The sequence below is a fragment of the Lissotriton vulgaris genome, chromosome 8 (assembly GCF_964263255.1).
Source record: "Lissotriton vulgaris chromosome 8, aLisVul1.2, whole genome shotgun sequence".
Classification (NCBI taxonomy): Eukaryota; Metazoa; Chordata; class Amphibia; order Caudata; family Salamandridae; genus Lissotriton; species Lissotriton vulgaris.
In genome coordinates this window covers 154,067,004-154,092,251 of record NC_141696.1, presented here as the reverse complement: position 1 = coordinate 154,092,251, position 25,248 = coordinate 154,067,004, and the positions used below count along the sequence as shown (strand labels likewise).

Genomic DNA, 25,248 nt, shown 5'->3' with positions numbered 1-25,248 from the left:
AATTTGCCCAATTCTGTCTTCAAAATCGTATAATATTCTTCTAGCACTCGTGGTGTTTTATGTGTTTTTTGGGGGGTGCTTAAAAAGTCCCTTTTATTAATGAAATGGGTTACATTCAGTCTTGTGATATTTTTCGTTTCCAATAAGTAGATTGTTAATTTTATGTAACCTCATTTTCTAATGCTCCATTCAAGAGATGTTTCCACTATGAAATGCAGAGCAAGGGGAAAGAGCACAAGTGATAGAGCGAGTGAGTGAGAAGGGGTGTTGAGGAAGGAGAGAATGAAACAAAGACAGAGTGAGTGAACGGCAGGTATGCCTAGAAGAGGAGACTAGAAGTGAAGGCGACATACTTTTCCCTGCTTTTGACCTCCCACCCATCCCAAACCGACCACAAACGTATCATCTATGCAACGTTGGTATGCAGAAATTCACGCCTCTGCCAGTGAGGGTGAGTCCCAGGCCAGGGGCTAGAGAGCAAAAGACTGCATGTGCTCAGACATTCCCTGCTAGGGACAGTTGATCTGAAACAAGGTCTGCACTCTTGTATCCAGCAAGGATCTAGAAATCCTGCATGAATCTGCAAGGCACAATGACAGCACACATTTGCATAATATGCCCCACCTTCTGCCTTCCTACTTCCTGTGCAGTAGTTGTTTGTGTAGAGAGAGAGGTCGCAGGCAAGGTAATTTTGTGAGTCGGATACAGGACCCTAAAAAGCTGGTGAGAGGTATGAGGTATTCTAAAAGCATAAAAATTGTACACCTGTGAAATGAAATGCTTTCACATGTGATCTTCTGTGTTTATTGTCCTGTGCATAAAGTTGCACCTTGTGTTTGAAGGTTTAAATTATTTCAGGCTTGCATGGAGGCAGAAATTTCTGAGTGACTTTTATACATTTCTTAAGACTCTGCTCTGTCAGGATGGCCGAGTGGTCTAAGTCGCTGTGTTTAGGCCGCAGTCTCCTCTGGAGGCGTAGGTTCGAATCCCACTTCTGACATGACTTTTGGAAATGTAATCTCCTTTTTCAGGTTAACATCTGATGGAAGTTGCATCTGTTGGTCTTCACCTGGGATGTGATTCCGTCCTCATCTAGTCAAGAGAGCTGGGGTTTCTCATATATTTCGGTTGTATAAAGTCTTGCTGACAAAGTGCAGTCCTTACTATATGAGCATAGGACCCATGTAAGAGCTCATCTGGAAGAGTCATGCTCTTGTATGCCCTGGCCAGACAGGCCATGCAAATATAGAAAAATGCCTAGCATCTGGTAGACAGTTGGACTCCAGCACACTTACGGCAATTTCCTCAGGGCTGTGATCAGGGGCTGCTTAGATTTGCGTATTCCACCCTATGTTGTGGCATTGAAATTCCTTGTTGAATTTGCTTTAGCTAGCCAAGAGGTGGCTGTTGACTCAATTTCAAAGCAGCTTTGGGCCGTTCAAGTGGCTGGTTAATAGCACTTTCTCTTTGTACGCCTTAAAGGCATAAAGAGTTCTTCATAGGTACTGCTCTCTATGGATTGTTCAAAGATCTGTTAGAAGTACTTATAATAGGATAAATAAATTGAGGGCATGCTTTTTCGGTACCCCACTTGCATGGCTGTCTGGCCTGTGGAAGGTTCTATAAAAGCAAGTCAGGATGGCCGAGTGGTCTAAGGTGCTGCGTTCAGGTTGCAGTCTCTTCTGGAGGCGTGGGTTCAAATCCCACTTCTGACAATTGTGTGTTTACTCTACTTTTTTCTTGAGAGAGAAAAAATCAGATCATTTCCCTCACATGGGCTTATATGGTTGTCTACTTGGAAAAGTGCAGTGAGTTTTTTTCTTGCTCTAGCCACTCATGACCTAAGATGTGTGCTTTTTTTGGTTCACAATATCTTTCCCTCTCTGTAGATGATCAAGCAACATGTGGTCAGGATGGCCGAGTGGTCTAAGGCGCTGTGTTAAGGCCGCAGTCTCTCCTGGAGACGTGGGTTCGAATCCCACTTCTGACAAAACTTTAAGGCCATTTTGTCTCTGAGTTCTTTTAGAATCTCAGCTAAAAATTGGCAGTGCATATAATATCTGAATAAGTAACAAACTTCAGTTTCAACTGCAAATTAATTTGCCCAATTCTGTCTTCAAGCTCGTATAATATTCTTCTAGCACTCGTGCTGTTTTATGTGTTTTTTGGGGGGTGCTTAAAAAGTCCCTTTTATTAATGAAATGGGTTACATTCAGTCTTGTGAAATTTTTGGTTTCCAATAAGTAGATTGTTAATTTTATGTAACCTCATTTTCTAATGCTCCATTCAAGAGATGTTTCCACTATAAAATGCAGAGCAAGGGGAAAGAGCACAAGTGATAGAGCGAGTGAGTGAGAAGGGGTGTTGAGGATGGAGAGAATGAAACAAAGACAGAGTGAGTGAACGGCAGGTAGGCCTAGAAGAGGAGACTAGAAGTGAAGGCGACATACTTTTCCCTGCTTTTGACCTCCCACCCATCCCAAACCGACTACAAACGTACCATCTATGCAACGTTGGTATGCAGAAATTCACGCCTCAGCCAGTGAGGGGGAGTCCCAGGCCAGGGGCTAGAGAGCAAAAGACTGCATGTGCTCAGACGTTCCCTGCTAGGGACATTTGATCTGAAACAAGGTCTGCACTCTTGTATCCAGCAAGGATCTAGAAATCCTGCATGAATCTGCAAGGCACAATGACAGCATACATTTGCATATATGCCCCACCTTCTGCCTTCCTACTTCCTGTGCAGTAGTTGTTTGTGTAGAGAGAGAGGTCGCAGGCAAGGTAATTTTGTGAGTAGGATACAGGACCCTAAATAGCTGGTGAGAGGTATGAGGTATTCTAAAAGCATAAAAATTGTACACCTGTGAAATGAAATGCTTTCACATGTGATCTTCTGTGTTTATTGACCTGTGCATAAAGTTGCACCTTGTGTTTGAAGGTTTAAATTATTTCAGGGTTGCATGGAGGCAGAAATTTCTGAGTGACTTTTATACATTTCTTAAGACTCTGCACTGTCAGGATGGCCGAGTGGTCTAAGGAGCTGTGTTTAGGCCGCAGTCTCCTCTGGAGGCGTGGGTTCAAATCCCACTTCTGACATGACTTTTGGAGATGTAATCTCCTTTTTCAGGTTAACATCTGATGGAAGTTGCATCTGTTGGTCTTCACCTGGGATGTGATTCCGTCCTCATCTAGTCAAGAGAGCTGGGGTTTCTCATATATTTCGGTTGTATAAAGTCTTGCTGACAAAGTGCAGTCCTTACTATATGAGCATAGGACCCATGTAAGAGCTCATCTGGAAGAGTCATGCTCTTGTATGCCCTGGCCAGACAGGCCATGCAAATATGGAAGAATGCCTAGCATCTGGTAGACAGTTGGACTCCAGCACACTTACGGCAATTTCCTCAGGGCTGTGATCAGGGGCTGCTTAGATTTGCGTATTCCACCCTATGTTGTGACATTGAAATTCCTTGTTGAATTTGCTTTAGCTAGCCAAGAGGTGGCTGTTGACTCAATTTCAAAGCAGCTTTGGGTCTTTCATGTGGCTGGTTAATAGCACTTTCTCTTTGTACGCCTTAAAGGTCTAAAGAGTTCTTCATAGGTACTGCTCTCTATGGATTGTTCAAAGATCTGTTGGAAGTACTTATAATAGGATAAATAAATTGAGGGCATGCCTTTTCGGTACCCCACTTGCATGGCTGTCTGGCCTGTGGAAGGTTCCACAAATGCAAGTCAGGATGGCCGAGTGGTCTAAGGCGCTGCGTTCAGGTCGCAGTCTCTTCTGGAGGCGTGGGTTCAAATCCCACTTCTGACAATAGTGTGTTTACTCTACTTTTTGCTTGAGAGAGAAAAAATCTGATCATTTCCCTCACATGGGCTTATATGGTTGTCTACTTGGAAAAGTGCAGTGAGTTTTTTTCTTGCTCTAGCCACTCATGACCTAAGATGTGTGCTTTTTTTGGTTCACAATATCTTTCCCTCTCTGTAGATGATCAAACAAATGTGGTCAGGATGGCCGAGTGGTCTAAGGCGCTGCGTTAAGGCCGCAGTCTCTCCTGGAGGCGTGGGTTCGAATTCCACTTCTGACAAAACTTTAAGTCCATTTTGTCTCTGAGTTCTTTTAGAATCTCAGCTAAAAATTGGCAGTGCATATAATATCTGAATAAGTAACAAACTTCAGTTTCAACTGCAAATTAATTTGCCCAATTCTGTCTTCAAGCTCGTATAATATTCTTCTAGCACTCGTGGTGTTTTATGTGTTTTTTGGGGGGTGCTTAAAAAGTCCCTTTTATTAATGAAATGGGTTACATTCAGTCTTGTTATATTTTTGGTTTCCAATAAGTAGATTGTTAATTTTATGTAACCTCATTTTCTAATGCTCCATTCAAGGGATGTTTCCACTATGAAATGCAGAGCAAGGGGAAAGAGCACAAGTGATAGAGCGAGTGAGTGAGAAGGGGTGTTGAGGAAGGAGAGAATGAAACAAAGACAGAGTGAGTGAACGGCAGGTAGGCCTAGAAGAGGAGACTAGAAGTGAAGGCGACATACTTTTCCCTGCTTTTGACCTCCCACCCATCCCAAACCGACCACAAACGTACCATCTATGCAACGTTGGTATGCAGAAATTCACGCCTCAGCCAGTGAGGGTAAGTCCCAGGCCAGGGGCTAGAGAGCAAAAGACTGCATGTGCTCAGACGTTCCCTGCTAGGGACAGTTGATCTGAAACAAGGTCTGCTCTCTTGTATCCAGCAAGGATCTAGAAATCCTGCATGAATCTGCAAGGCACAATGACAGCATACATTTGCACAATATGCCCCACCTTCTGCCTTCCTACTTCCTGTGCAGTAGTTGTTTGTGTAGAGAGAGAGGTCGCAGGCAAGGTAATTTTGTGAGTAGGATACAGGACCCTAAATAGCTGGTGAGAGGTATGAGGTATTCTAAAAGCATAAAAATTGTACACCTGTGAAATGAAATGCTTTCACATGTGATCTTCTGTGTTTATTGTCCTGTGCATAAAGTTGCACCTTGTGTTTGAAGGTTTAAATTATTTCAGGCTTGCATGGAGGCAGAAATTTCTGAGTGACTTTTATACATTTCTTAAGACTCTGCACTGTCAGGATGGTCGAGTGGTCTAAGGCGCTGTGTTTAGGCTGCAGTCTCCTCTGGAGGCTTGGGTTTGAATCCCACTTCTGACATGACTTTTGGAGATGTAATCTCCTTTTTCAGGTTAACATCTGATGGAAGTTGCATCTGTTGGTCTTCACCTGGGATGTGATTCCGTCCTCATCTAGTCAAGAGAGCTGGGGTTTCTCATATATTTCGGTTGTATAAAGTCTTGCTGACAAAGTGCAGTCCTTACTATATGAGCATAGGACCCATGTAAGAGCTCATCTGGAAGAGTCATGCTCTTGTATGCCCTGGCCAGACAGGCCATGCAAATATGGAAGAATGCCTAGCATCTGGTAGACAGTTGGACTCCAGCACACTTACGGCAATTTCCTCAGGGCTGTGATCATGGGCTTCTTAGATTTGCGTATTCCACCCTATGTTGTGACATTGAAATTCCTTGTTGAATTTGCTTTAGCTAACCAAGAGGTGGCTGTTGACTCAATTTCAAAGCAGCTTTGGGCCTTTCAAGTGGCGGTTAATAGCACTTTCTCTTTGTACGCCTTAAAGGTCTAAAGAGTTCTTCATAGGTACTGCTCTCTATGGATTGTTCAAAGATCTGTTGGAAGTACTTATAATAGGATAAATAAATTGAGGGCATGCCTTTTCGGTACCCCACTTGCATGGCTGTCTGGCCTGTGGAAGGTTCCACAAATGCAAGTCAGGATGGCCGAGTGGTCTAAGGCGCTGCGTTCAGGTCGAGTCTCTTCTGAAGGCGTGGGTTCAAATCCCACTTCTGACAATTGTGTGTTTACTCTACTTTTTTCTTGGGAGAGAAAAAATCAGATCATTTCCCTCACATGGGCTTATATGGTTGTCTACTTGGAAAAGTGCAGTGAGTTTTTTTCTTGCTCTAGCCACTCATGACCTAAGATGTGTGCTTTTTTTGGTTCACAATATCTTTCCCTCTCTGTAGATGATCAAGCAACGTGTGGTCAGGATGGCCGAGTGGTCTAAGGCGCTGCGTTAAGGCCGCAGTCTCTCCTGGAGGCGTGGGTTCGAATCCCACTTCTGACAAAACTTTATGTCCATTTTGTCTCTGAGTTCTTTTAGAATCTCAGCTAAAAATTGGCAGTGCATAAAATATCTGAATAAGTAACAAACTTCAGTTTCAACTGCAAATTAATTTGCCCAATTCTGTCTTCAAGCTCGTATAATATTCTTCTAGCACTCGTGGTGTTTTATGTGTTTTTTGGGGGGTGCTTAAAAAGTCCCTTTTATTAATGAAATGGGTTACATTCAGTCTTGTGATATTTTTGGTTTCCAATAAGTAGATTGTTAATTTTATGTAACCTCATTTTCTAATGCTCCATTCAAGAGATGTTTCCACTATGAAATGCAGAGCAAGGGGAAAGAGCACAAGTGATAGAGCGAGTGAGTGAGAAGGGGTGTTGAGGAAGGAGAGAATGAAACAAAGACAGAGTGAGTGAACGGCAGGTAGGCCTAGAAGAGGAGACTAGAAGTGAAGGCGACATACTTTTCATTGCTTTTGACCTCCCACCCATCCCAAACCGACCACAAACGTACCATCTATGCAACGTTGGTATGCAGAAATTCACGCCTCAGCCAGTGAGGGTGAGTCCCAGGCCAGGGGCTAGAGAGCAAAAGACTGCATGTGCTCAGACGTTCCCTGCTAGGGACAGTTGATCTGAAACAAGGTCTGCTCTCTTGTATCCAGCAAGGATCTAGAAATCCTGCATGAATCTGCAAGGCACAATGACAGCATACATTTGCATAATATGCCCCACCTTCTGCCTTCCTACTTCCTGTGCAGTAGTTGTTTGTGTAGAGAGAGAGGTCGCAGGCAAGGTAATTTTGTGAGTAGGATACAGGACCCTAAATAGCTGGTGAGAGGTATGAGGTATTCTAAAAGCATAAAAATTGTACACCTGTGAAATGAAATGCTTTCACATGTGATCTTCTGTGTTTATTGTCCTGTGCATAAAGTTGCACCTTGTGTTTGAAGGTTTAAATTATTTTAGGCTTGCATGGAGGCAGAAATTTCTGAGTGACTTTTATACATTTCTTAAGACTCTGCACTGTCAGGATGGCTGAGTGGTCTAAGGCGCTGTGTTTAGGCTGCAGTCTCCTCTGGAGACGTGGGTTCGAATCCCACTTCTGACATGACTTTTGGAGATGTAATGTCCTTTTTCAGGTTAACATCTGATGGAAGTTGCATCTGTTGGTCTTCACCTGGGATGTGATTCCGTCCTCATCTAGTCAAGAGAGCTGAGGTTTCTCATATATTTCGGTTGTATAAAGTCTTGCTGACAAAGTGCAGTCCTTACTATATGAGCATAGGACCCATGTAAGAGCTCATCTGGAAGAGTCATGCTCTTGTATGCCCTGGCCAGACAGGCCATGCAAATATGGAAGAATGCCTAGCATCTGGTAGACAGTTGGACTCCAGCACACTTACGGCAATTTCCTCAGGGCTGTGATCAGAGGCTGCTTAGATTTGCGTATTCCACCCTATGTTGTGACATTGAAATTCCTTGTTGAATTTGCTTTAGCTAGCCAAGAGGTGGCTGTTGACTCAATTTCAAAGCAGCTTTGGGCCTTTCAAGTGGCTGGTTAATAGCACTTTCTCTTTGTACGCCTTAAAGGTCTAAAGAGTTCTTCATAGGTACTGCTCTCTATGGATTGTTCAAAGATCTGTTGGAAGTACTTATAATAGGATAAATAAATTGAGGGCATGCCTTTTCGGTACCCCACTTGCATGGCTGTCTGGCCTGTGGAAGGTTCCACAAATGCAAGTCAGGATGGCCGAGTGGTCTAAGGCGCTGCGTTCAGGTCGCAGTCTCTTCTGGAGGCGTGGGTTCAAATCCCACTTCTGACAATTGTGTGTTTACTCTTCTTTTTTCTTGAGAGAGAAAAAATCAGATCATTTCCCTCACATGGGCTTATATGGTTGTCTACTTGGAAAAGTGCAGTGAGTTTTTTTCTTGCTCTAGCCACTCATGACCTAAGTTGTGTGCTTTTTTTGGTTCACAATATCTTTCCCTCTCTGTAGATAATCAAGCAAATGTGGTCAGGATGGCCGAGTGGTCTAAGGCGCTGCGTTAAAGCCGCAGTCTCTCCTGGAGGCGTGGGTTCGAATCCCACTTCTGACAAAACTTTAAGTCCATTTTGTCTCTGAGTTCTTTTAGAATCTCAGCTAAAAATTGGCAGTGCATATAATATCTGAATAAGTAACAAACTTCAGTTTCAACTGCAAATTAATTTGCCCAATTCTGTCTTCAAAATCGTATAATATTCTTCTAGCACTCGTGGTGTTTTATGTGTTTTTTGGGGGGTGCTTAAAAAGTCCCTTTTATTAATGAAATGGGTTACATTCAGTCTTGTGATATTTTTGGTTTCCAATAAGTAGATTGTTAATTTTATGTAACCTCATTTTCTAATGCTCCATTCAAGAGATGTTTCCACTATGAAATGCAGAGCAAGGGGAAAGAGCACAAGTGATAGAGCGAGTGAGTGAGAAGGGGTGTTGAGGAAGGAGAGAATGAAACAAAGACAGAGTGAGTGAACGGCAGGTATGCCTAGAAGAGGAGACTAGAAGTGAAGGCGACATACTTTTCCCTGCTTTTGACCTCCCACCCATCCCAAACCGACCACAAACGTATCATCTATGCAACGTTGGTATGCAGAAATTCACGCCTCTGCCAGTGAGGGTGAGTCCCAGGCCAGGGGCTAGAGAGCAAAAGACTGCATGTGCTCAGACATTCCCTGCTAGGGACAGTTGATCTGAAACAAGGTCTGCACTCTTGTATCCAGCAAGGATCTAGAAATCCTGCATGAATCTGCAAGGCACAATGACAGCACACATTTGCATAATATGCCCCACCTTCTGCCTTCCTACTTCCTGTGCAGTAGTTGTTTGTGTAGAGAGAGAGGTCGCAGGCAAGGTAATTTTGTGAGTCGGATACAGGACCCTAAAAAGCTGGTGAGAGGTATGAGGTATTCTAAAAGCATAAAAATTGTACACCTGTGAAATGAAATGCTTTCACATGTGATCTTCTGTGTTTATTGTCCTGTGCATAAAGTTGCACCTTGTGTTTGAAGGTTTAAATTATTTCAGGCTTGCATGGAGGCAGACATTTCTGAGTGACTTTTATACATTTCTTAAGACTCTGCTCTGTCAGGATGGCCGAGTGGTCTAAGTCGCTGTGTTTAGGCCGCAGTCTCCTCTGGAGGCGTAGGTTCGAATCCCACTTCTGACATGACTTTTGGAAATGTAATCTCCTTTTTCAGGTTAACATCTGATGGAAGTTGCATCTGTTGGTCTTCACCTGGGATGTGATTCCGTCCTCATCTAGTCAAGAGAGCTGGGGTTTCTCATATATTTCGGTTGTATAAAGTCTTGCTGACAAAGTGCAGTCCTTACTATATGAGCATAGGACCCATGTAAGAGCTCATCTGGAAGAGTCATGCTCTTGTATGCCCTGGCCAGACAGGCCATGCAAATATAGAAAAATGCCTAGCATCTGGTAGACAGTTGGACTCCAGCACACTTACGGCAATTTCCTCAGGGCTGTGATCAGGGGCTGCTTAGATTTGCGTATTCCACCCTATGTTGTGGCATTGAAATTCCTTGTTGAATTTGCTTTAGCTAGCCAAGAGGTGGCTGTTGACTCAATTTCAAAGCAGCTTTGGGCCGTTCAAGTGGCTGGTTAATAGCACTTTCTCTTTGTACGCCTTAAAGGCATAAAGAGTTCTTCATAGGTACTGCTCTCTATGGATTGTTCAAAGATCTGTTAGAAGTACTTATAATAGGATAAATAAATTGAGGGCATGCTTTTTCGGTACCCCACTTGCATGGCTGTCTGGCCTGTGGAAGGTTCTATAAAAGCAAGTCAGGATGGCCGAGTGGTCTAAGGTGCTGCGTTCAGGTTGCAGTCTCTTCTGGAGGCGTGGGTTCAAATCCCACTTCTGACAATTGTGTGTTTACTCTACTTTTTTCTTGAGAGAGAAAAAATCAGATCATTTCCCTCACATGGGCTTATATGGTTGTCTACTTGGAAAAGTGCAGTGAGTTTTTTTCTTGCTCTAGCCACTCATGACCTAAGATGTGTGCTTTTTTTGGTTCACAATATCTTTCCCTCTCTGTAGATGATGAAGCAACATGTGGTCAGGATGGCCGAGTGGTCTAAGGCGCTGTGTTAAGGCCGCAGTCTCTCCTGGAGACGTGGGTTCGAATCCCACTTCTGACAAAACTTTAAGGCCATTTTGTCTCTGAGTTCTTTTAGAATCTCAGCTAAAAATTGGCAGTGCATATAATATCTGAATAAGTAACAAACTTCAGTTTCAACTGCAAATTAATTTGCCCAATTCTGTCTTCAAGCTCGTATAATATTCTTCTAGCACTCGTGCTGTTTTATGTGTTTTTTGGGGGGTGCTTAAAAAGTCCCTTTTATTAATGAAATGGGTTACATTCAGTCTTGTGAAATTTTTGGTTTCCAATAAGTAGATTGTTAATTTTATGTAACCTCATTTTCTAATGCTCCATTCAAGAGATGTTTCCACTATAAAATGCAGAGCAAGGGGAAAGAGCACAAGTGATAGAGCGAGTGAGTGAGAAGGGGTGTTGAGGATGGAGAGAATGAAACAAAGACAGAGTGAGTGAACGGCAGGTAGGCCTAGAAGAGGAGACTAGAAGTGAAGGCGACATACTTTTCCCTGCTTTTGACCTCCCACCCATCCCAAACCGACCACAAACGTACCATCTATGCAACGTTGGTATGCAGAAATTCACGCCTCAGCCAGTGAGGGGGAGTCCCAGGCCAGGGGCTAGAGAGCAAAAGACTGCATGTGCTCAGACGTTCCCTGCTAGGGACATTTGATCTGAAACAAGGTCTGCACTCTTGTATCCAGCAAGGATCTAGAAATCCTGCATGAATCTGCAAGGCACAATGACAGCATACATTTGCATATATGCCCCACCTTCTGCCTTCCTACTTCCTGTGCAGTAGTTGTTTGTGTAGAGAGAGAGGTCGCAGGCAAGGTAATTTTGTGAGTAGGATACAGGACCCTAAATAACTGGTGAGAGGTATGAGGTATTCTAAAAGCATAAAAATTGTACACCTGTGAAATGAAATGCTTTCACATGTGATCTTCTGTGTTTATTGACCTGTGCATAAAGTTGCACCTTGTGTTTGAAGGTTTAAATTATTTCAGGCTTGCATGGAGGCTGAAATTTCTGAGTGACTTTTATACATTTCTTAAGACTCTGCACTGTCAGGATGGCCGAGTGGTCTAAGGAGCTGTGTTTAGGCCGCAGTCTCCTCTGGAGGCGTGGGTTCAAATCCCACTTCTGACATGACTTTTGGAGATGTAATCTCCTTTTTCAGGTTAACATCTGATGGAAGTTGCATCTGTTGGTCTTCACCTGGGATGTGATTCCGTCCTCATCTAGTCAAGAGAGCTGGGGTTTCTCATATATTTCGGTTGTATAAAGTCTTGCTGACAAAGTGCAGTCCTTACTATATGAGCATAGGACCCATGTAAGAGCTCATCTGGAAGAGTCATGCTCTTGTATGCCCTGGCCAGACAGGCCATGCAAATATGGAAGAATGCCTAGCATCTGGTAGACAGTTGGACTCCAGCACACTTACGGCAATTTCCTCAGGGCTGTGATCAGGGGCTGCTTAGATTTGCGTATTCCACCCTATGTTGTGACATTGAAATTCCTTGTTGAATTTGCTTTAGCTAACCAAGAGGTGGCTGTTGCCTCAATTTCAAAGCAGCTTTGGGCCTTTCAAGTGGCGGTTAATAGCACTTTCTCTTTGTACGCCTTAAAGGTCTAAAGAGTTCTTCATAGGTACTGCTCTCTATGGATTGTTCAAAGATCTGTTGGAAGTACTTATAATAGGATAAATAAATTGAGGGCATGCCTTTTCGGTACCCCACTTGCATGGCTGTCTGGCCTGTGGAAAGTTCCACAAATGCAAGTCAGGATGGCCGAGTGGTCTAAGGCGCTGCGTTCAGGTCGCAGTCTCTTCTCTAGGCGTGGGTTCAAATCCCACTTCTGACAATTGTGTGTTTACTCTACTTTTTTCTTGGGAGAGAAAAAATCAGATCATTTCCCTCACATGGGCTTATATGGTTGTCTACTTGGAAAAGTGCAGTGAGTTTTTTTCTTGCTCTAGCCACTCATGACCTAAGATGTGTGCTTTTTTTGGTTCACAATATCTTTCCCTCTCTGTAGATGATCAAGCAACGTGTGGTCAGGATGGCCGAGTGGTCTAAGGCGCTGCGTTAAGGCCGCAGTCTCTCCTGGAGGCGTGGGTTCGAATCCCACTTCTGACAAAACTTTAAGTCCATTTTGTCGCTGAGTTCTTTTAGAATCTCAGCTAAAAATTGGCAGTGCATAAAATATCTGAATAAGTAACAAACTTCAGTTTCAACTGCAAATTAATTTGCGCAATTCTGTCTTCAAGCTCGTATAATATTCTTCTAGCACTCGTGGTGTTTTATGTGTTTTTTGGGGGGTGCTTAAAAAGTCCCTTTTATTAATGAAATGGGTTACATTCAGTCTTGTGATATTTTTGGTTTCCAATAAGTAGATTGTTAATTTTATGTAACCTCATTTTCTAATGCTCCATTCAAGAGATGTTTCCACTATGAAATGCAGAGCAAGGGGAAAGAGCACAAGTGTTAGAGCGAGTGAGTGAGAAGGGGTGTTGAGGAAGGAGAGAATGAAACAAAGACAGAGTGAGTGAACGGCAGGTATGCCTAGAAGAGGAGACTAGAAGTGAAGGCGACATACTTTTCCCTGCTTTTGACCTCCCACCCATCCCAAACCGACCACAAACGTACCATCTATGCAACGTTGGTATGCAGAAATTCACGCCTCTGCCAGTGAGGGTGAGTCCCAGGGCAGGGGCTAGAGAGCAAAAGACTGCATGTGCTCAGACGTTACCTGCTAGGGACAGTTGATCTGAAACAAGGTCTGCACTCTTGTATCCAGCAAGGATCTAGAAATCCTGCATGAATCTGCAAGGCACAATGACAGCACACATTTGCATAATATGCCCCACCTTCTGCCTTCCTACTTCCTGTGCAGTAGTTGTTTGTGTAGAGAGAGAGGTCGCAGGCAAGGTAATTTTGTGAGTCGGATACAGGACCCTAAAAAGCTGGTGAGAGGTATGAGGTATTCTAAAAGAATAAAAATTGTACACCTGTGAAATGAAATGCTTTCACATGTGATCTTCTGTGTTTATTGTCCTGTGCATAAAGTTGCACCTTGTGTTTGAAGGTTTAAATTATTTCAGGCTTGCATGGAGGCAGAAATTTCTGAGTGACTTTTATACATTTCTTAAGACTCTGCACTGTCAGGATGGCCGAGTGGTCTAAGGCGCTGTGTTTAGGCTGCAGTCTCCTCTGGAGGTGTGGGTTTGAATCCCACTTCTGACATGACTTTTGGAGATGTAATCTCCTTTTTCAGGTTAACATCTGATGGAAGTTGCATCTGTTGGTCTTCACCTGGGATGTGATTCCGTCCTCATCTAGTCAAGAGAGCTGGGGTTTCTCATATATTTCAGTTGTATAAAGTCTTGCTGACAAAGTGCAGTCCTTACTATATGAGCATAGGACCCATGTAAGAGCTCATCTGGAAGAGTCATGCTCTTGTATGCCCTGGCCAGACAGGTCATGCAAATATGGAAGAATGCCTAGCATCTGGTAGACAGTTGGACTCCAGCACACTTACGGCAATTTCCTCAGGGCTGTGATCAGGGGCTGCTTAGATTTGCGTATTCCACCCTATGTTGTGACATTGAAATTCCTTGTTGAATTTGCTTTAGCTAACCAAGAGGTGGCTGTTGCCTCAATTTCAAAGCAGCTTTGGGCCTTTCAAGTGGCGGTTAATAGCACTTTCTCTTTGTACGCCTTAAAGGTCTAAAGAGTTCTTCATAGGTACTGCTCTCTATGGATTGTTCAAAGATCTGTTGGAAGTACTTATAATAGGATAAATAAATTGAGGGCATGCCTTTTCGGTACCCCACTTGCATGGCTGTCTGGCCTGTGGAAAGTTCCACAAATGCAAGTCAGGATGGCCGAGTGGTCTAAGGCGCTGCGTTCAGGTCGCAGTCTCTTCTCGAGGCGTGGGTTCAAATCCCACTTCTGACAATTGTGTGTTTACTCTACTTTTTTCTTGGGAGAGAAAAAATCAGATCATTTCCCTCACATGGGCTTATATGGTTGTCTACTTGGAAAAGTGCAGTGAGTTTTTTTCTTGCTCTAGCCACTCATGACCTAAGATGTGTGCTTTTTTTGGTTCACAATATCTTTCCCTCTCTGTAGATGATCAAGCAACGTGTGGTCAGGATGGCCGAGTGGTCTAAGGCGCTGCGTTAAGGCCGCAGTCTCTCCTGGAGGCGTGGGTTCGAATCCCACTTCTGACAAAACTTTAAGTCCATTTTGTCTCTGAGTTCTTTTAGAATCTCAGCTAAAAATTGGCAGTGCATAAAATATCTGAATAAGTAACAAACTTCAGTTTCAACTGCAAATTAATTTGCCCAATTCTGTCTTCAAGCTCGTATAATATTCTTCTAGCACTCGTGGTGTTTTATGTGTTTTTTGGGGGGTGCTTAAAAAGTCCCTTTTATTAATGAAATGGGTTACATTCAGTCTTGTGATATTTTTGGTTTCCAATAAGTAGATTGTTAATTTTATGTAACCTCATTTTCTAATGCTCCATTCAAGAGATGTTTCCACTATGAAATGCAGAGCAAGGGGAAAGAGCACAAGTGATAGAGTGAGTGAGTGAGAAGGGGTGTTGAGGAAGGAGAGAATGAAACAAAGACAGAGTGAGTGAACGGCAGGTAGGCCTAGAAGAGGAGACTAGAAGTGAAGGCGACATACTTTTCCCTGCTTTTGACCTCCCACCCATCCCAAACCGACTACAAACGTACCATCTATGCAACGTTGGTATGCAGAAATTCACGCCTCAGCCAGTGAGGGGGAGTCCCAGGCCAGGGGCTAGAGAGCAAAAGACTGCATGTGCTCAGACGTTCCCTGCTAGGGACATTTGATCTGAAACAAGGTCTGCACTCTTGTATCCAGCAAGGATCTAGAAATCCTGCATGAATCTGCAAGGCACAATGACAGCATACATTTGCATATATGCCCCACCTTCTGCCTTCCTACTTCCTGTGCAGTAGTTGTTTGTGTAGAGAGAGAGGTCGCAGGCAAGGTAATTTTGTGAGTAGGATACAGGACCCTAAATAGCTGGTGAGAGGTATGAGGTATTCTAAAAGCATAAAAATTGTACACCTGTGAAATGAAATGCTTTCACATGTGATCTTCTGTGTTTATTGACCTGTGCATAAAGTTGCACCTTGTGTTTGAAGGTTTAAATTATTTCAGGCTTGCATGGAGGCAGAAATTTCTGAGTGACTTTTATACATTTCTTAAGACTCTGCACTGTCAGGATGGCCGAGTGGTCTAAGGCGCTGTGTTTAGGCCGCAGTCTCCTCTGGAGGCGTAGGTTCGAATCCCACTTCTGACATGACTTTTGGAGATGTAATCTCCTTTTTCAGGTTAACATCTGATGGAAGTTACATCTGTTGGTCTTCACCTGGGATGTGATTCCGTCCTCATCTAGTCAAGAGAGCTGGGGTTTCTCATATATTTCGGTTGTATAAAGTCTTGCTGACAAAGTGCAGTCCTTACTATATGAGCATAGGACCCATGTAAGAGCTCATCTGGAAGAGTCATGCTCTTGTATGCCCTGGCCAGACAGGCCATGCAAATATGGAAGAATGCCTAGCATCTGGTAGACAGTTGGACTCCAGCACACTTACGGCAATTTCCTCAGGGCTGTGATCAGGGGCTGCTTAGATTTGCGTATTCCACCCTATGTTGTGACATTGAAATTCCTTGTTGAATTTGCTTTAGCTAGCCAAGAGGTGGCTGTTGACTCAATTTCAAAGCAGCTTTGGGCCTTTCATGTGGCTGGTTAGTAGCACTTTCTCTTTGTACGCCTTAAAGGTCTAAAGAGTTCTTCATAGGTACTGCTCTCTATGGATTGTTCAAAGATCTGTTGGAAGTACTTATAATAGGATAAATAAATTGAGGGCATGCCTTTTCGGTACCCCACTTGCATGGCTGTCTGGCCTGTGGAAGGTTCCACAAATGCAAGTCAGGATGGCCGAGTGGTCTAAGGCGCTGCGTTCAGGTCGCAGTCTCTTCTGGAGGCGTGGGTTCAAATCCCAATTCTGACAATTGTGTGTTTATTCTACTTTTTTCTTGGGAGAGAAAAAATCAGATCATTTCCCTCACATGGGCTTATATGGTTGTCTACTTGGAAAAGTGCAGTGAGTTTTTTTCTTGCTCTAGCCACTCATGACCTAAGATGTGTGCTTTTTTTGGTTCACAATATCTTTCCCTCTCTGTAGATAATCAAGCAACGTGTGGTCAGGATGGCCGAGTGGTCTAAGGCGCTGCGTTAAGGCCGCAGTCTCTCCTGGAGGCGTGGGTTCGAATCCCACTTCTGCCAAAACTTTAAGTCCATTTTGTCTCTGAGTTCTTTTAGAATCTCAGCTAAAAATTGGCAGTGCATATAATATCTGAATAAGTAACAAACTTCAGTTTCAACTGCAAATTAATTTGCCCAATTCTGTCTTCAAGCTCGTATAATTTTCTTCTAGCACTCGTGCTGTTTTATGTGTTTTTTGGGGGGTGCTTAAAAAGTCCCTTTTATTAATGAAATGGGTTACATTCAGACTTGTGATATTTTTGGTTTCCAATAAGTAGATTGTTAATTTTATGTAACCTCACTTTCTAATGCTCCATTCAAGAGATGTTTCCACTATGAAATGCAGAGCAAGGGGAAAGAGCACAAGTGATAGAGCGAGTGAGTGAGAAGGGGTGTTGAGGAAGGAGAGAATGAAACAAAGACAGAGTGAGTGAACGGCAGGTAGGCCTAGAAGAGGAGACTAGAAGTGAAGGCGACATACTTTTCCCTGCTTTTGACCTCCCACCCATCCCAAACCGACCACAAACGTACCATCTATGCAACGTTGGTATGCATAAATTCACGCCTCAGCCAGTGAGGGTAAGTCCCAGGCCAGGGGCTAGAGAGCAAAAGACTGCATGTGCTCAGACGTTCCCTGCTAGGGACAGTTGATCTGAAACAAGGTCTGCTCTCTTGTATCCAGCAAGGATCTAGAAATCCTGCATGAATCTGCAAGGCACAATGACAGCACACATTTGCATAATATGCCCCACCTTCTGCCTTCCTACTTCCTGTGCAGTAGTTGTTTGTGTAGAGAGAGAGGTCGCAGGCAAGGTAATTTTGTGAGTCGGATACAGGACCCTAAAAAGCTGGTGAGAGGTATGAGGTATTCTAAAAGCATAAAAATTGTACAACTGTGAAATGAAATGCTTTCACATGTGATCTTCTGTGTTTATTGTCCTGTGCATAAAGTTGCACCTTGTGTTTGAAGGTTTAAATTATTTCAGGCTTGCATGGAGGCAGAAATTTCTGAGTGACTTTTATACATTTCTTAAGACTCTGCTCTGTCAGGATGGCCGAGTGGTCTAAGGCGCTGTGTTTAGGCCACAGTCTCCTCTGGAGGCGTGGGTTCGAATCCCACTTCTGACATGACTTTTGGAGATGTAATCTCCTTTTTCAGGTTAACATCTGATGGAAGTTGCATCTGTTGGTCTTCACCCGGGATGTGATTCCGTCCTCATCTAGTCAAGAGAGCTGGGGTTTCTCATATATTTCGGTTGTGTAAAGTTTTGCTGACAAAGTGCAGTCCTTACTTTATGAGCATAGGACCCATGTAAGAGCTCATCTGGAAGAGTCATGCTCTTGTATGCCCTGGCCAGACAGGCCATGCAAATATGGAAAAATGCCTAGCATCTGGTAGACAGTTGGACTCCAGCACACTTACGGCAATTTCCTCAGGGCTGTGATCAGGGGCTGCTTAGATTTGCGTATTCCACCCTATGTTGTGACATTGAAATTCCTTGTTGAATTTGCTTTAGCTAGCCAAGAGGTGGCTGTTGACTCAATTTCAAAGCAGCTTTGGGCCGTTCAAGTGGCTGGTTAATAGCACTTTCTCTTTGTACGCCTTAAAGGCATAAAGAGTTCTTCATAGGTACTGCTCTCTATGGATTGTTCAAAGATCTGTTGGAAGTACTTATAATAGGATAAATAAATTGAGGGCATGCTTTTTCGGTACCCCACTTGCATGGCTGTCTGGCCTGTGGAAGATTCTATAAATGCAAGTCAGGATGGCCGAGTGGTCTAAGGCGCTGCGTTCAGGTCGCAGTCTCTTCTGGAGGCGTGGGTTCAAATCCCACTTCTGACAATTGTGTGTTTACTCTACTTTTTTCTTGGGAGAGAAAAAATCAGATCATTTCCCTCACATGGGCTTATATGGTTGTCTACTTGGAAAAGTGTAGTGAGTTTTTTTCTTGCTCTAGCCACTCATGACCTAAGATGTGTGCTTTTTTTGGTTCACAATATCTTTCCCTCTCTGTAGATGATCAAGCCACGTGTGGTCAGGATGGCCGAGTGGTCTAAGGCGCTGCGTTAAGGCCGCAGTCTCTCCTGGAGGCGTGGGTTCGAATCCCACTTCTGACAAAACTTTAAGTCCATTTTGTCTCTGAGTTCTTTTAGAATCTCAGCTAAAAATTGGCAGTGCATATAATATCTGAATAAGTAACAAACTTCAGTTTCAACTGCAAATTAATTTGCCAAATTCTGTCTTCAAGCTCGTATAATATTCTTCTAGCACTCGTGGTGTTTCATGTGTTTTTTGGGGGGTGCTTAAAAAGTCCCTTTTATTAATGAAATGGGTTACATTCAGACTTGTGATATTTTTGGTTTCCAATAAGTAGATTGTTAATTTTATGTAACCTCATTTTCTAATGCTCCATTCAAGAGATGTTTCCACTATGAAATGCAGAGCAAGGGGAAAGAGCACAAGTGATAGAGCGAGTGAGTGAGAAGGGGTGTTGAGGAAGGAGAGAATGAAACAAAGACAGAGTGAGTGAACGGCAGGTAGGCCTAGAAGAGGAGACTAGAAGTGAAGGCGACATACTTTTCCCTGCTTTTGACCTCCCACCCATCCCAAACCGACCACAAACGTACCATCAATGCAACGTTGGTATGCAGAAATTCACGCCTCAGCCAGTGAGGGGGAGTCCCAGGCCAGGGGCTAGAGAGCAAAAGACTGCAGACGTTCCCTGCTAGGGACAGTTGATCTGAAACAAGGTCTGCTCTCTTGTATCCAGCAAGGATCTAGAAATCCTGCATGAATCTGCAAGGCACAATGACAGCATACATTTGCATAATATGCCCCACCTTCTGCCTTCCTACTTCCTGTGCAGTAGTTGTTTGTGTAGAGAGAGAGGTCGCATGCAAGGTAATTTTGTGAGTAGGATACAGGACCCTAAATAGCTGGTGAGAGGTATGAGGTATTCTAAAAGCATAAAAATTGTACACCTGTGAAATGAAATGCTTTCACATGTGATCTTCTGTGTTTATTGTCCTGTGCATAAAGTTGCACCTTGTGTTTGAAGGTTTAAATTATTTCAGGCTTGCATGGAGGCAGAAATTTCTGAGTGACTTTTATACATTTCTTAAGACTCTGCACTGTCAGGATGGCCGAGTGGTCTAAGGCGCTGTGTTTAGGCCGCAGTCTCCTCTGGAGGCGTGGGTTCGAATCCCACTTCTGACATGACTTTTGGAGATGTAATCTCCTTTTTCATGTTAACATCTGATGGAAGTTGCATCTGTTGGTCTTCACCTGGGATGTGATTCCGTCCTCATCTAGTCAAGAGAGCTGGGGTTTCTCATATATTTCGGTTGTATAAAGTCTTGCTGACAAAGTGCAGTCCTTACTATAAGAGCATAGGACCCATGTAAGAGCTCAACTGGAAGAGTCATGCTCTTGTATGCCCTGGCCAGACAGGCCATGCAAATATGGAAGAATGCCTAGCATCTGGTAGACAGTTGGACTCCAGTACACTTACGGCAATTTCCTCAGGGCTGTGATCAGGGGCTGCTTAGATTTGCGTATTCCACCCTATGTTGTGACATTGAAATTCCTTGTTGAATTTGCTTTAGCTAGCCAAGAGGTGGCTGTTGACTCAATTTCAAAGCAGCTTTGGGCCGTTCAAGTGGCTGGTTAATAGCACTTTCTCTTTGTATGCCTTAAAGGTCTAAAGAGTTCTTCATAGGTACTGCTCTCTATGGATTGTTCAAAGATCTGTTGGAAGTACTTATAATAGGATAAATAAATTGAGGGCATGCCTTTTCGGTACCCCACTTGCATGGCAGTCTGGCCTGTGGAAGGTTCCACAAATGCAAGTCAGGATGGCCGAGTTGCCTAAGGCGCTGCGTTCAGGTCGCAGTCTCTTCTGGAGGCGTGGGTTCAAATCCCACTTCTGACAATTGTGTGTTTACTCTACTTTTTTCTTGAGATAGAAAAAATCAGATCATTTCCCTCACATGGGCTTATATGGTTGTCTACTTGGAAAAGTGCAGTGAGTTTTTTTCTTGCTCTAGCCACTCATAACCTAAGATGTGTGCTTTTTTTGGTTCACAATATCTTTCTCTCTCTGTAGATGATCAAGCAACATGTGGTCAGGATGGCCGAGTGGTCTAAGGCGCTGCGTTAAGGCCGCAGTCTCTCCTGGAGACGTGGGTTAGAATCCCACTTCTGACAAAACTTTAAGGCCATTTTGTCTCTGAGTTCTTTTAGAATCTCAGCTAAAAATTGGCAGTGCATATAATATCTGAATAAGTAACAAACTTCAGTTTCAACTGCAAATTAATTTGCCCAATTCTGTCTTCAAGCTCGTATAATATTCTTCTAGCACTCGTGCTGTTTTATGTGTTTTTTGGGGGGTGCTTAAAAAGTCCCTTTTATTAATGAAATGGGTTACATTCAGTCTTGTGAAATTTTTGGTTTCCAATAAGTAGATTGTTAATTTTATGTAACCTCATTTTCTAATGCTCCATTCAAGAGATGTTTCCACTATGAAATGCAGAGCAAGGGGAAAGAGCACAAGTGATAGAGCGAGTGAGTGAGAAGGGGTGTTGAGGATGGAGAGAATGAAACAAAGACAGAGTGAGTGAACGGCAGGTAGGCCTAGAAGAGGAGACTAGAAGTGAAGGCGACATACTTTTCCCTGCTTTTGACCTCCCACCCATCCCAAACCGACCACAAACGTACCATCTATGCAACGTTGGTATGCAGAAATTCACGCCTCAGCCAGTGAGGGGGAGTCCCAGGCCAGGGGCTAGAGAGCAAAAGACTGCATGTGCTCAGACGTTCCCTGCTAGGGACATTTGATCTGAAACAAGGTCTGCACTCTTGTATCCAGCAAGGATCTAGAAATCCTGCATGAATCTGCAAGGCACAATGACAGCATACATTTGCATATATGCCCCACCTTCTGCCTTCCTACTTCCTGTGCAGTAGTTGTTTGTGTAGAGAGAGAGGTCGCAGGCAAGGTAATTTTGTGAGTAGGATACAGGACCCTAAATAGCTGGTGAGAGGTATGAGGTATTCTAAAAGCATAAAAATTGTACACCTGTGAAATGAAATGCTTTCACATGTGATCTTCTGTGTTTATTGACCTGTGCATAAAGTTGCACCTTGTGTTTGAAGGTTTAAATTATTTCAGGCTTGCATGGAGGCAGAAATTTCTGAGTGACTTTTATACATTTCTTAAGACTCTGCACTGTCAGGATGGCCGAGTGGTCTAAGGAGCTGTGTTTAGGCCGCAGTCTCCTCTGGAGGCGTGGGTTCAAATCCCACTTTTGACATGACTTTTGGAGATGTAATCTCCTTTTTCAGGTTAACATCTGATGGAAGTTGCATCTGTTGGTCTTCACCTGGGATGTGATTCCGTCCTCATCTAGTCAAGAGAGCTGGGGTTTCTCATATATTTCGGTTGTATAAAGTCTTGCTGACAAAGTGCAGTCCTTACTATATGAGCATAGGACCCATGTAAGAGCTCATCTGGAAGGGTCATGCTCTTGTATGCCCTGGCCAGACAGGCCATGCAAATATGGAAGAATGCCTAGCATCTGGTAGACAGTTGGACTCCAGCACACTTACGGCAATTTCCTCAGGGCTGTGATCAGGGGCTGCTTAGATTTCCGTATTCCACCCTATGTTGTGACATTGAAATTCCTTGTTGAATTTGCTTTAGCTAGCCAAGAGGTCGCTGTTGACTCAATTTCAAAGCAGCTTTGGGCCTTTCAAGTGGCGGTTAATAGCACTTTCTCTTTGTACGCCTTAAAGGTCTAAAGAGTTCTTCATAGGTACTGCTCTCTATGGATTGTTCAAAGATCTGTTGGAAGTACTTATAATAGGATAAATAAATTGAGGGCATGCCTTTTCGGTACCCCACTTGCATGGCTGTCTGGCCTGTGGAAGGTTCCACAAATGCAAGTCAGGATGGCCGAGTGGTCTAAGGCGCTGCGTTCAGGTCGCAGTCTCTTCTGGAGGCGTGGGTTCAAATCCCACTTCTGACAATTGTGTGTTTACTCTACTTTTCTCTTGGGAGAGAAAAAATCAGATCATTTCCCTCACATGGGCTTATATGGTTGTCTACTTGGAAAAGTGCAGTGAGTTTTTTTCTTGCTCTAGCCACTCATGACCTAAGATGTGTGCTTTTTTTGGTTCACAATATCTTTCCCTCTCTGTAGATGATCAAGCAACGTGTGGTCAGGATTGCCGAGTGGTCTAAGGTGCTGCGTTAAGGCCGCAGTCTCTCCTGGAGGCGTGGGTTCGAATCCCACTTCTGACAAAACTTTAAGTCCATTTTGTCTCGGAGTTCTTTTAGAATCTCAGCTAAAAATTGGCAGTGCATATAATATCTGAATAAGTAACAAACTTCAGTTTCAACTGCAAATTAATTTGCCCAATTCTGTCTTCAAGCTCGTATAATATTCTTCTAGCACTCGTGGTGTTTCATGTGTTTTTTGGGGGTGCTTAAAAAGTCCCTTTTATTAATGAAATGGGTTACATTCAGACTTGTGATATTTTTGGTTTCCAATAAGTAGATTGTTAATTTTATGTAACCTCATTTTCTAATGCTCCATTCAAGAGATGTTTCCACTATGAAATGCAGAGCAAGGGGAAAGAGCACAAGTGATAGAGCGAGTGAGTGAGAAGGGGTGTTGAGGAAGGAGAGAATGAAACAAAGACAGAGTGAGTGAACGGCAGGTAGGCCTAGAAGAGGAGACTAGAAGTGAAGGCGACATACTTTTCCCTGCTTTTGACCTCCCACCCATCCCAAACCGACCACAAACGTACCATCTATGCAACGTTGGTATGCAGAAATTCACGCCTCAGCCAGTGAGGGTAAGTCCCAGGCCAGGGGCTAGAGAGCAAAAGACTGCATGTGCTCAGACGTTCCCTGCTAGGGACAGTTGATCTGAAACAAGGTCTGCTCTCTTGTATCCAGCAAGGATCTAGAAATCCTGCATGAATCTGCAAGGCACAATGACAGCATACATTTGCATAATATGCCCCACCTTCTGCCTTCCTACTTCCTGTGCAGTAGTTGTTTGTGTAGAGAGAGAGGTCGCATGCAAGGTAATTTTGTGAGTAGGATACAGGACCCTAAATAGCTGGTGAGAGGTATGAGGTATTCTAAAAGCATAAAAATTGTACACCTGTGAAATGAAATGCTTTCACATGTGATCTTCTGTGTTTATTGTCCTGTGCATAAAGTTGCACCTTGTGTTTGAAGGTTTAAATTATTTCAGGCTTGCATGGAGGCAGAAATTTCTGAGTGACTTTTATACATTTCTTAAGACTCTGCACTGTCAGGATGGCCGAGTGGTCTAAGGCGCTGTGTTTAGGCTGCAGTCTCCTCTGGAGGCGTGGGTTCAAATCCCACTTCTGACATGACTTTTGGAGATGTAATCTCCTTTTTCAGGTTAACATCTGATGGAAGTTGCATCTGTTGGTCTTCACCTGGGATGTGATTCCGTCCTCATCTAGTCAAGAGAGCTGGGGTTTCTCATATATTTCGGTTGTATAAAGTCTTGCTGACAAAGTGCAGTCCTTACTATAAGAGCATAGGACCCATGTAAGAGCTCATCTGGAAGAGTCATGCTCTTGTATGCCCTGGCCAGACAGGCCATGCAAATATGGAAGAATGCCTAGCATCTGGTAGACAGTTGGACTCTAGCACACTTACGGCAATTTCCTCAGGGCTGTGATCAGGGGCTGCTTAGATTTGCGTATTCCACCCTATGTTGTGACATTGAAATTCCTTGTTGAATTTGCTTTAGCTAGCCAAGAGGTGGCTGTTGACTCAATTTCAAAGCAGCTTTGGGCCGTTCAAGTGGCTGGTTAATAGCACTTTCGCTTTGTACGCCTTAAAGGTCTAAAGAGTTCTTCATAGGTACTGCTCTCTATGGATTGTTCAAAGATCTGTTGGAAGTACTTATAATAGGATAAATAAATTGAGGGCATGCCTTTTCGGTACCCCACTTGCATGGCTGTCTGGCCTGTGGAAGGTTCCACAAATGGAAGTCAGGATGGCCGAGTTGCCTAAGGCGCTGCGTTCAGGTCGCAGTCCCTTCTGGAGGCGTGGGTTCAAATCCCACTTCTGACAATTGTGTGTTTACTCTACTTTTTTCTTGAGATAGAAAAAATCAGATCATTTCCCTCACATGGGCTTATATGGTTGTCTACTTGGAAAAGTGCAGTGAGTTTTTTTCTTGCTCTAGCCACTCATGACCTAAGATGTGTGCTTTTTTTGGTTCACAATATCTTTCCCTCTCTGTAGATGATCAAGCAACGTGTGGTCAGGATGGCCGAGTGGTCTAAGGCGCTGCGTTAAGGCCGCAGTCTCTCCTGGAGGCGTGGGTTCGAATCCCACTTCTGACAAAACTTTAAGTCCATTTTGTCTCTGAGTTCTTTTAGAATCTCAGCTAAAAATTGGCAGTGCATATAATATCTGAATAAGTAACAAACTTCAGTTTCAACTGCAAATTAATTTTCCCAATTCTGTCTTCAAGCTCGTATAATATTCTTCTAGCACTCGTGGTGTTTTATGTGTTTTTTGGGGGGTGCTTAAAAAGTCCTTTTTATTAATGAA

General features: G+C 43.5%; 19 non-coding genes across 19 annotated transcripts; all 19 read left to right on the top strand.

Annotated features, from left to right (window-relative positions):
- Positions 1 to 1,907: 1,907 nt before the first annotated feature.
- Positions 1,908 to 1,990, top strand: TRNAL-AAG (transfer RNA leucine (anticodon AAG)). Its single transcript has one exon. It is a non-coding gene; the product is annotated as a tRNA-Leu (tRNA).
- A 1,738-nt stretch (positions 1,991 to 3,728) lies between these two features.
- Positions 3,729 to 3,811, top strand: TRNAL-CAG (transfer RNA leucine (anticodon CAG)). Its single transcript has one exon. It is a non-coding gene; the product is annotated as a tRNA-Leu (tRNA).
- A 191-nt stretch (positions 3,812 to 4,002) lies between these two features.
- TRNAL-AAG (transfer RNA leucine (anticodon AAG)) lies at positions 4,003 to 4,085 on the top strand. The gene has a single exon. It is a non-coding gene; the product is annotated as a tRNA-Leu (tRNA).
- Positions 4,086 to 6,097: 2,012 nt separating this feature from the next.
- Positions 6,098 to 6,180, top strand: TRNAL-AAG (transfer RNA leucine (anticodon AAG)). The gene has a single exon. It is a non-coding gene; the product is annotated as a tRNA-Leu (tRNA).
- Positions 6,181 to 7,919: 1,739 nt separating this feature from the next.
- Positions 7,920 to 8,002, top strand: TRNAL-CAG (transfer RNA leucine (anticodon CAG)). Its single transcript has one exon. It is a non-coding gene; the product is annotated as a tRNA-Leu (tRNA).
- A 191-nt stretch (positions 8,003 to 8,193) lies between these two features.
- On the top strand, positions 8,194 to 8,276 carry TRNAF-AAA (transfer RNA phenylalanine (anticodon AAA)). The gene has a single exon. It is a non-coding gene; the product is annotated as a tRNA-Phe (tRNA).
- A 2,014-nt stretch (positions 8,277 to 10,290) lies between these two features.
- TRNAL-AAG (transfer RNA leucine (anticodon AAG)) lies at positions 10,291 to 10,373 on the top strand. Its single transcript has one exon. It is a non-coding gene; the product is annotated as a tRNA-Leu (tRNA).
- Positions 10,374 to 12,385: 2,012 nt separating this feature from the next.
- TRNAL-AAG (transfer RNA leucine (anticodon AAG)) lies at positions 12,386 to 12,468 on the top strand. Its single transcript has one exon. It is a non-coding gene; the product is annotated as a tRNA-Leu (tRNA).
- Positions 12,469 to 14,206: 1,738 nt separating this feature from the next.
- TRNAL-CAG (transfer RNA leucine (anticodon CAG)) lies at positions 14,207 to 14,289 on the top strand. The gene has a single exon. It is a non-coding gene; the product is annotated as a tRNA-Leu (tRNA).
- Positions 14,290 to 14,481: 192 nt separating this feature from the next.
- Positions 14,482 to 14,564, top strand: TRNAL-AAG (transfer RNA leucine (anticodon AAG)). The gene has a single exon. It is a non-coding gene; the product is annotated as a tRNA-Leu (tRNA).
- Positions 14,565 to 15,587: 1,023 nt separating this feature from the next.
- On the top strand, positions 15,588 to 15,670 carry TRNAL-UAG (transfer RNA leucine (anticodon UAG)). Its single transcript has one exon. It is a non-coding gene; the product is annotated as a tRNA-Leu (tRNA).
- Positions 15,671 to 16,576: 906 nt separating this feature from the next.
- On the top strand, positions 16,577 to 16,660 carry TRNAL-AAG (transfer RNA leucine (anticodon AAG)). Its single transcript has one exon. It is a non-coding gene; the product is annotated as a tRNA-Leu (tRNA).
- A 1,024-nt stretch (positions 16,661 to 17,684) lies between these two features.
- TRNAL-UAG (transfer RNA leucine (anticodon UAG)) lies at positions 17,685 to 17,767 on the top strand. The gene has a single exon. It is a non-coding gene; the product is annotated as a tRNA-Leu (tRNA).
- Positions 17,768 to 18,399: 632 nt separating this feature from the next.
- On the top strand, positions 18,400 to 18,482 carry TRNAL-CAG (transfer RNA leucine (anticodon CAG)). The gene has a single exon. It is a non-coding gene; the product is annotated as a tRNA-Leu (tRNA).
- Positions 18,483 to 18,674: 192 nt separating this feature from the next.
- On the top strand, positions 18,675 to 18,757 carry TRNAL-AAG (transfer RNA leucine (anticodon AAG)). The gene has a single exon. It is a non-coding gene; the product is annotated as a tRNA-Leu (tRNA).
- A 1,016-nt stretch (positions 18,758 to 19,773) lies between these two features.
- Positions 19,774 to 19,856, top strand: TRNAL-UAG (transfer RNA leucine (anticodon UAG)). The gene has a single exon. It is a non-coding gene; the product is annotated as a tRNA-Leu (tRNA).
- A 2,727-nt stretch (positions 19,857 to 22,583) lies between these two features.
- Positions 22,584 to 22,666, top strand: TRNAL-CAG (transfer RNA leucine (anticodon CAG)). The gene has a single exon. It is a non-coding gene; the product is annotated as a tRNA-Leu (tRNA).
- Positions 22,667 to 23,964: 1,298 nt separating this feature from the next.
- Positions 23,965 to 24,047, top strand: TRNAL-UAG (transfer RNA leucine (anticodon UAG)). Its single transcript has one exon. It is a non-coding gene; the product is annotated as a tRNA-Leu (tRNA).
- A 907-nt stretch (positions 24,048 to 24,954) lies between these two features.
- On the top strand, positions 24,955 to 25,037 carry TRNAL-AAG (transfer RNA leucine (anticodon AAG)). Its single transcript has one exon. It is a non-coding gene; the product is annotated as a tRNA-Leu (tRNA).
- The last annotated feature ends 211 nt before the right edge of the window (positions 25,038 to 25,248 follow it).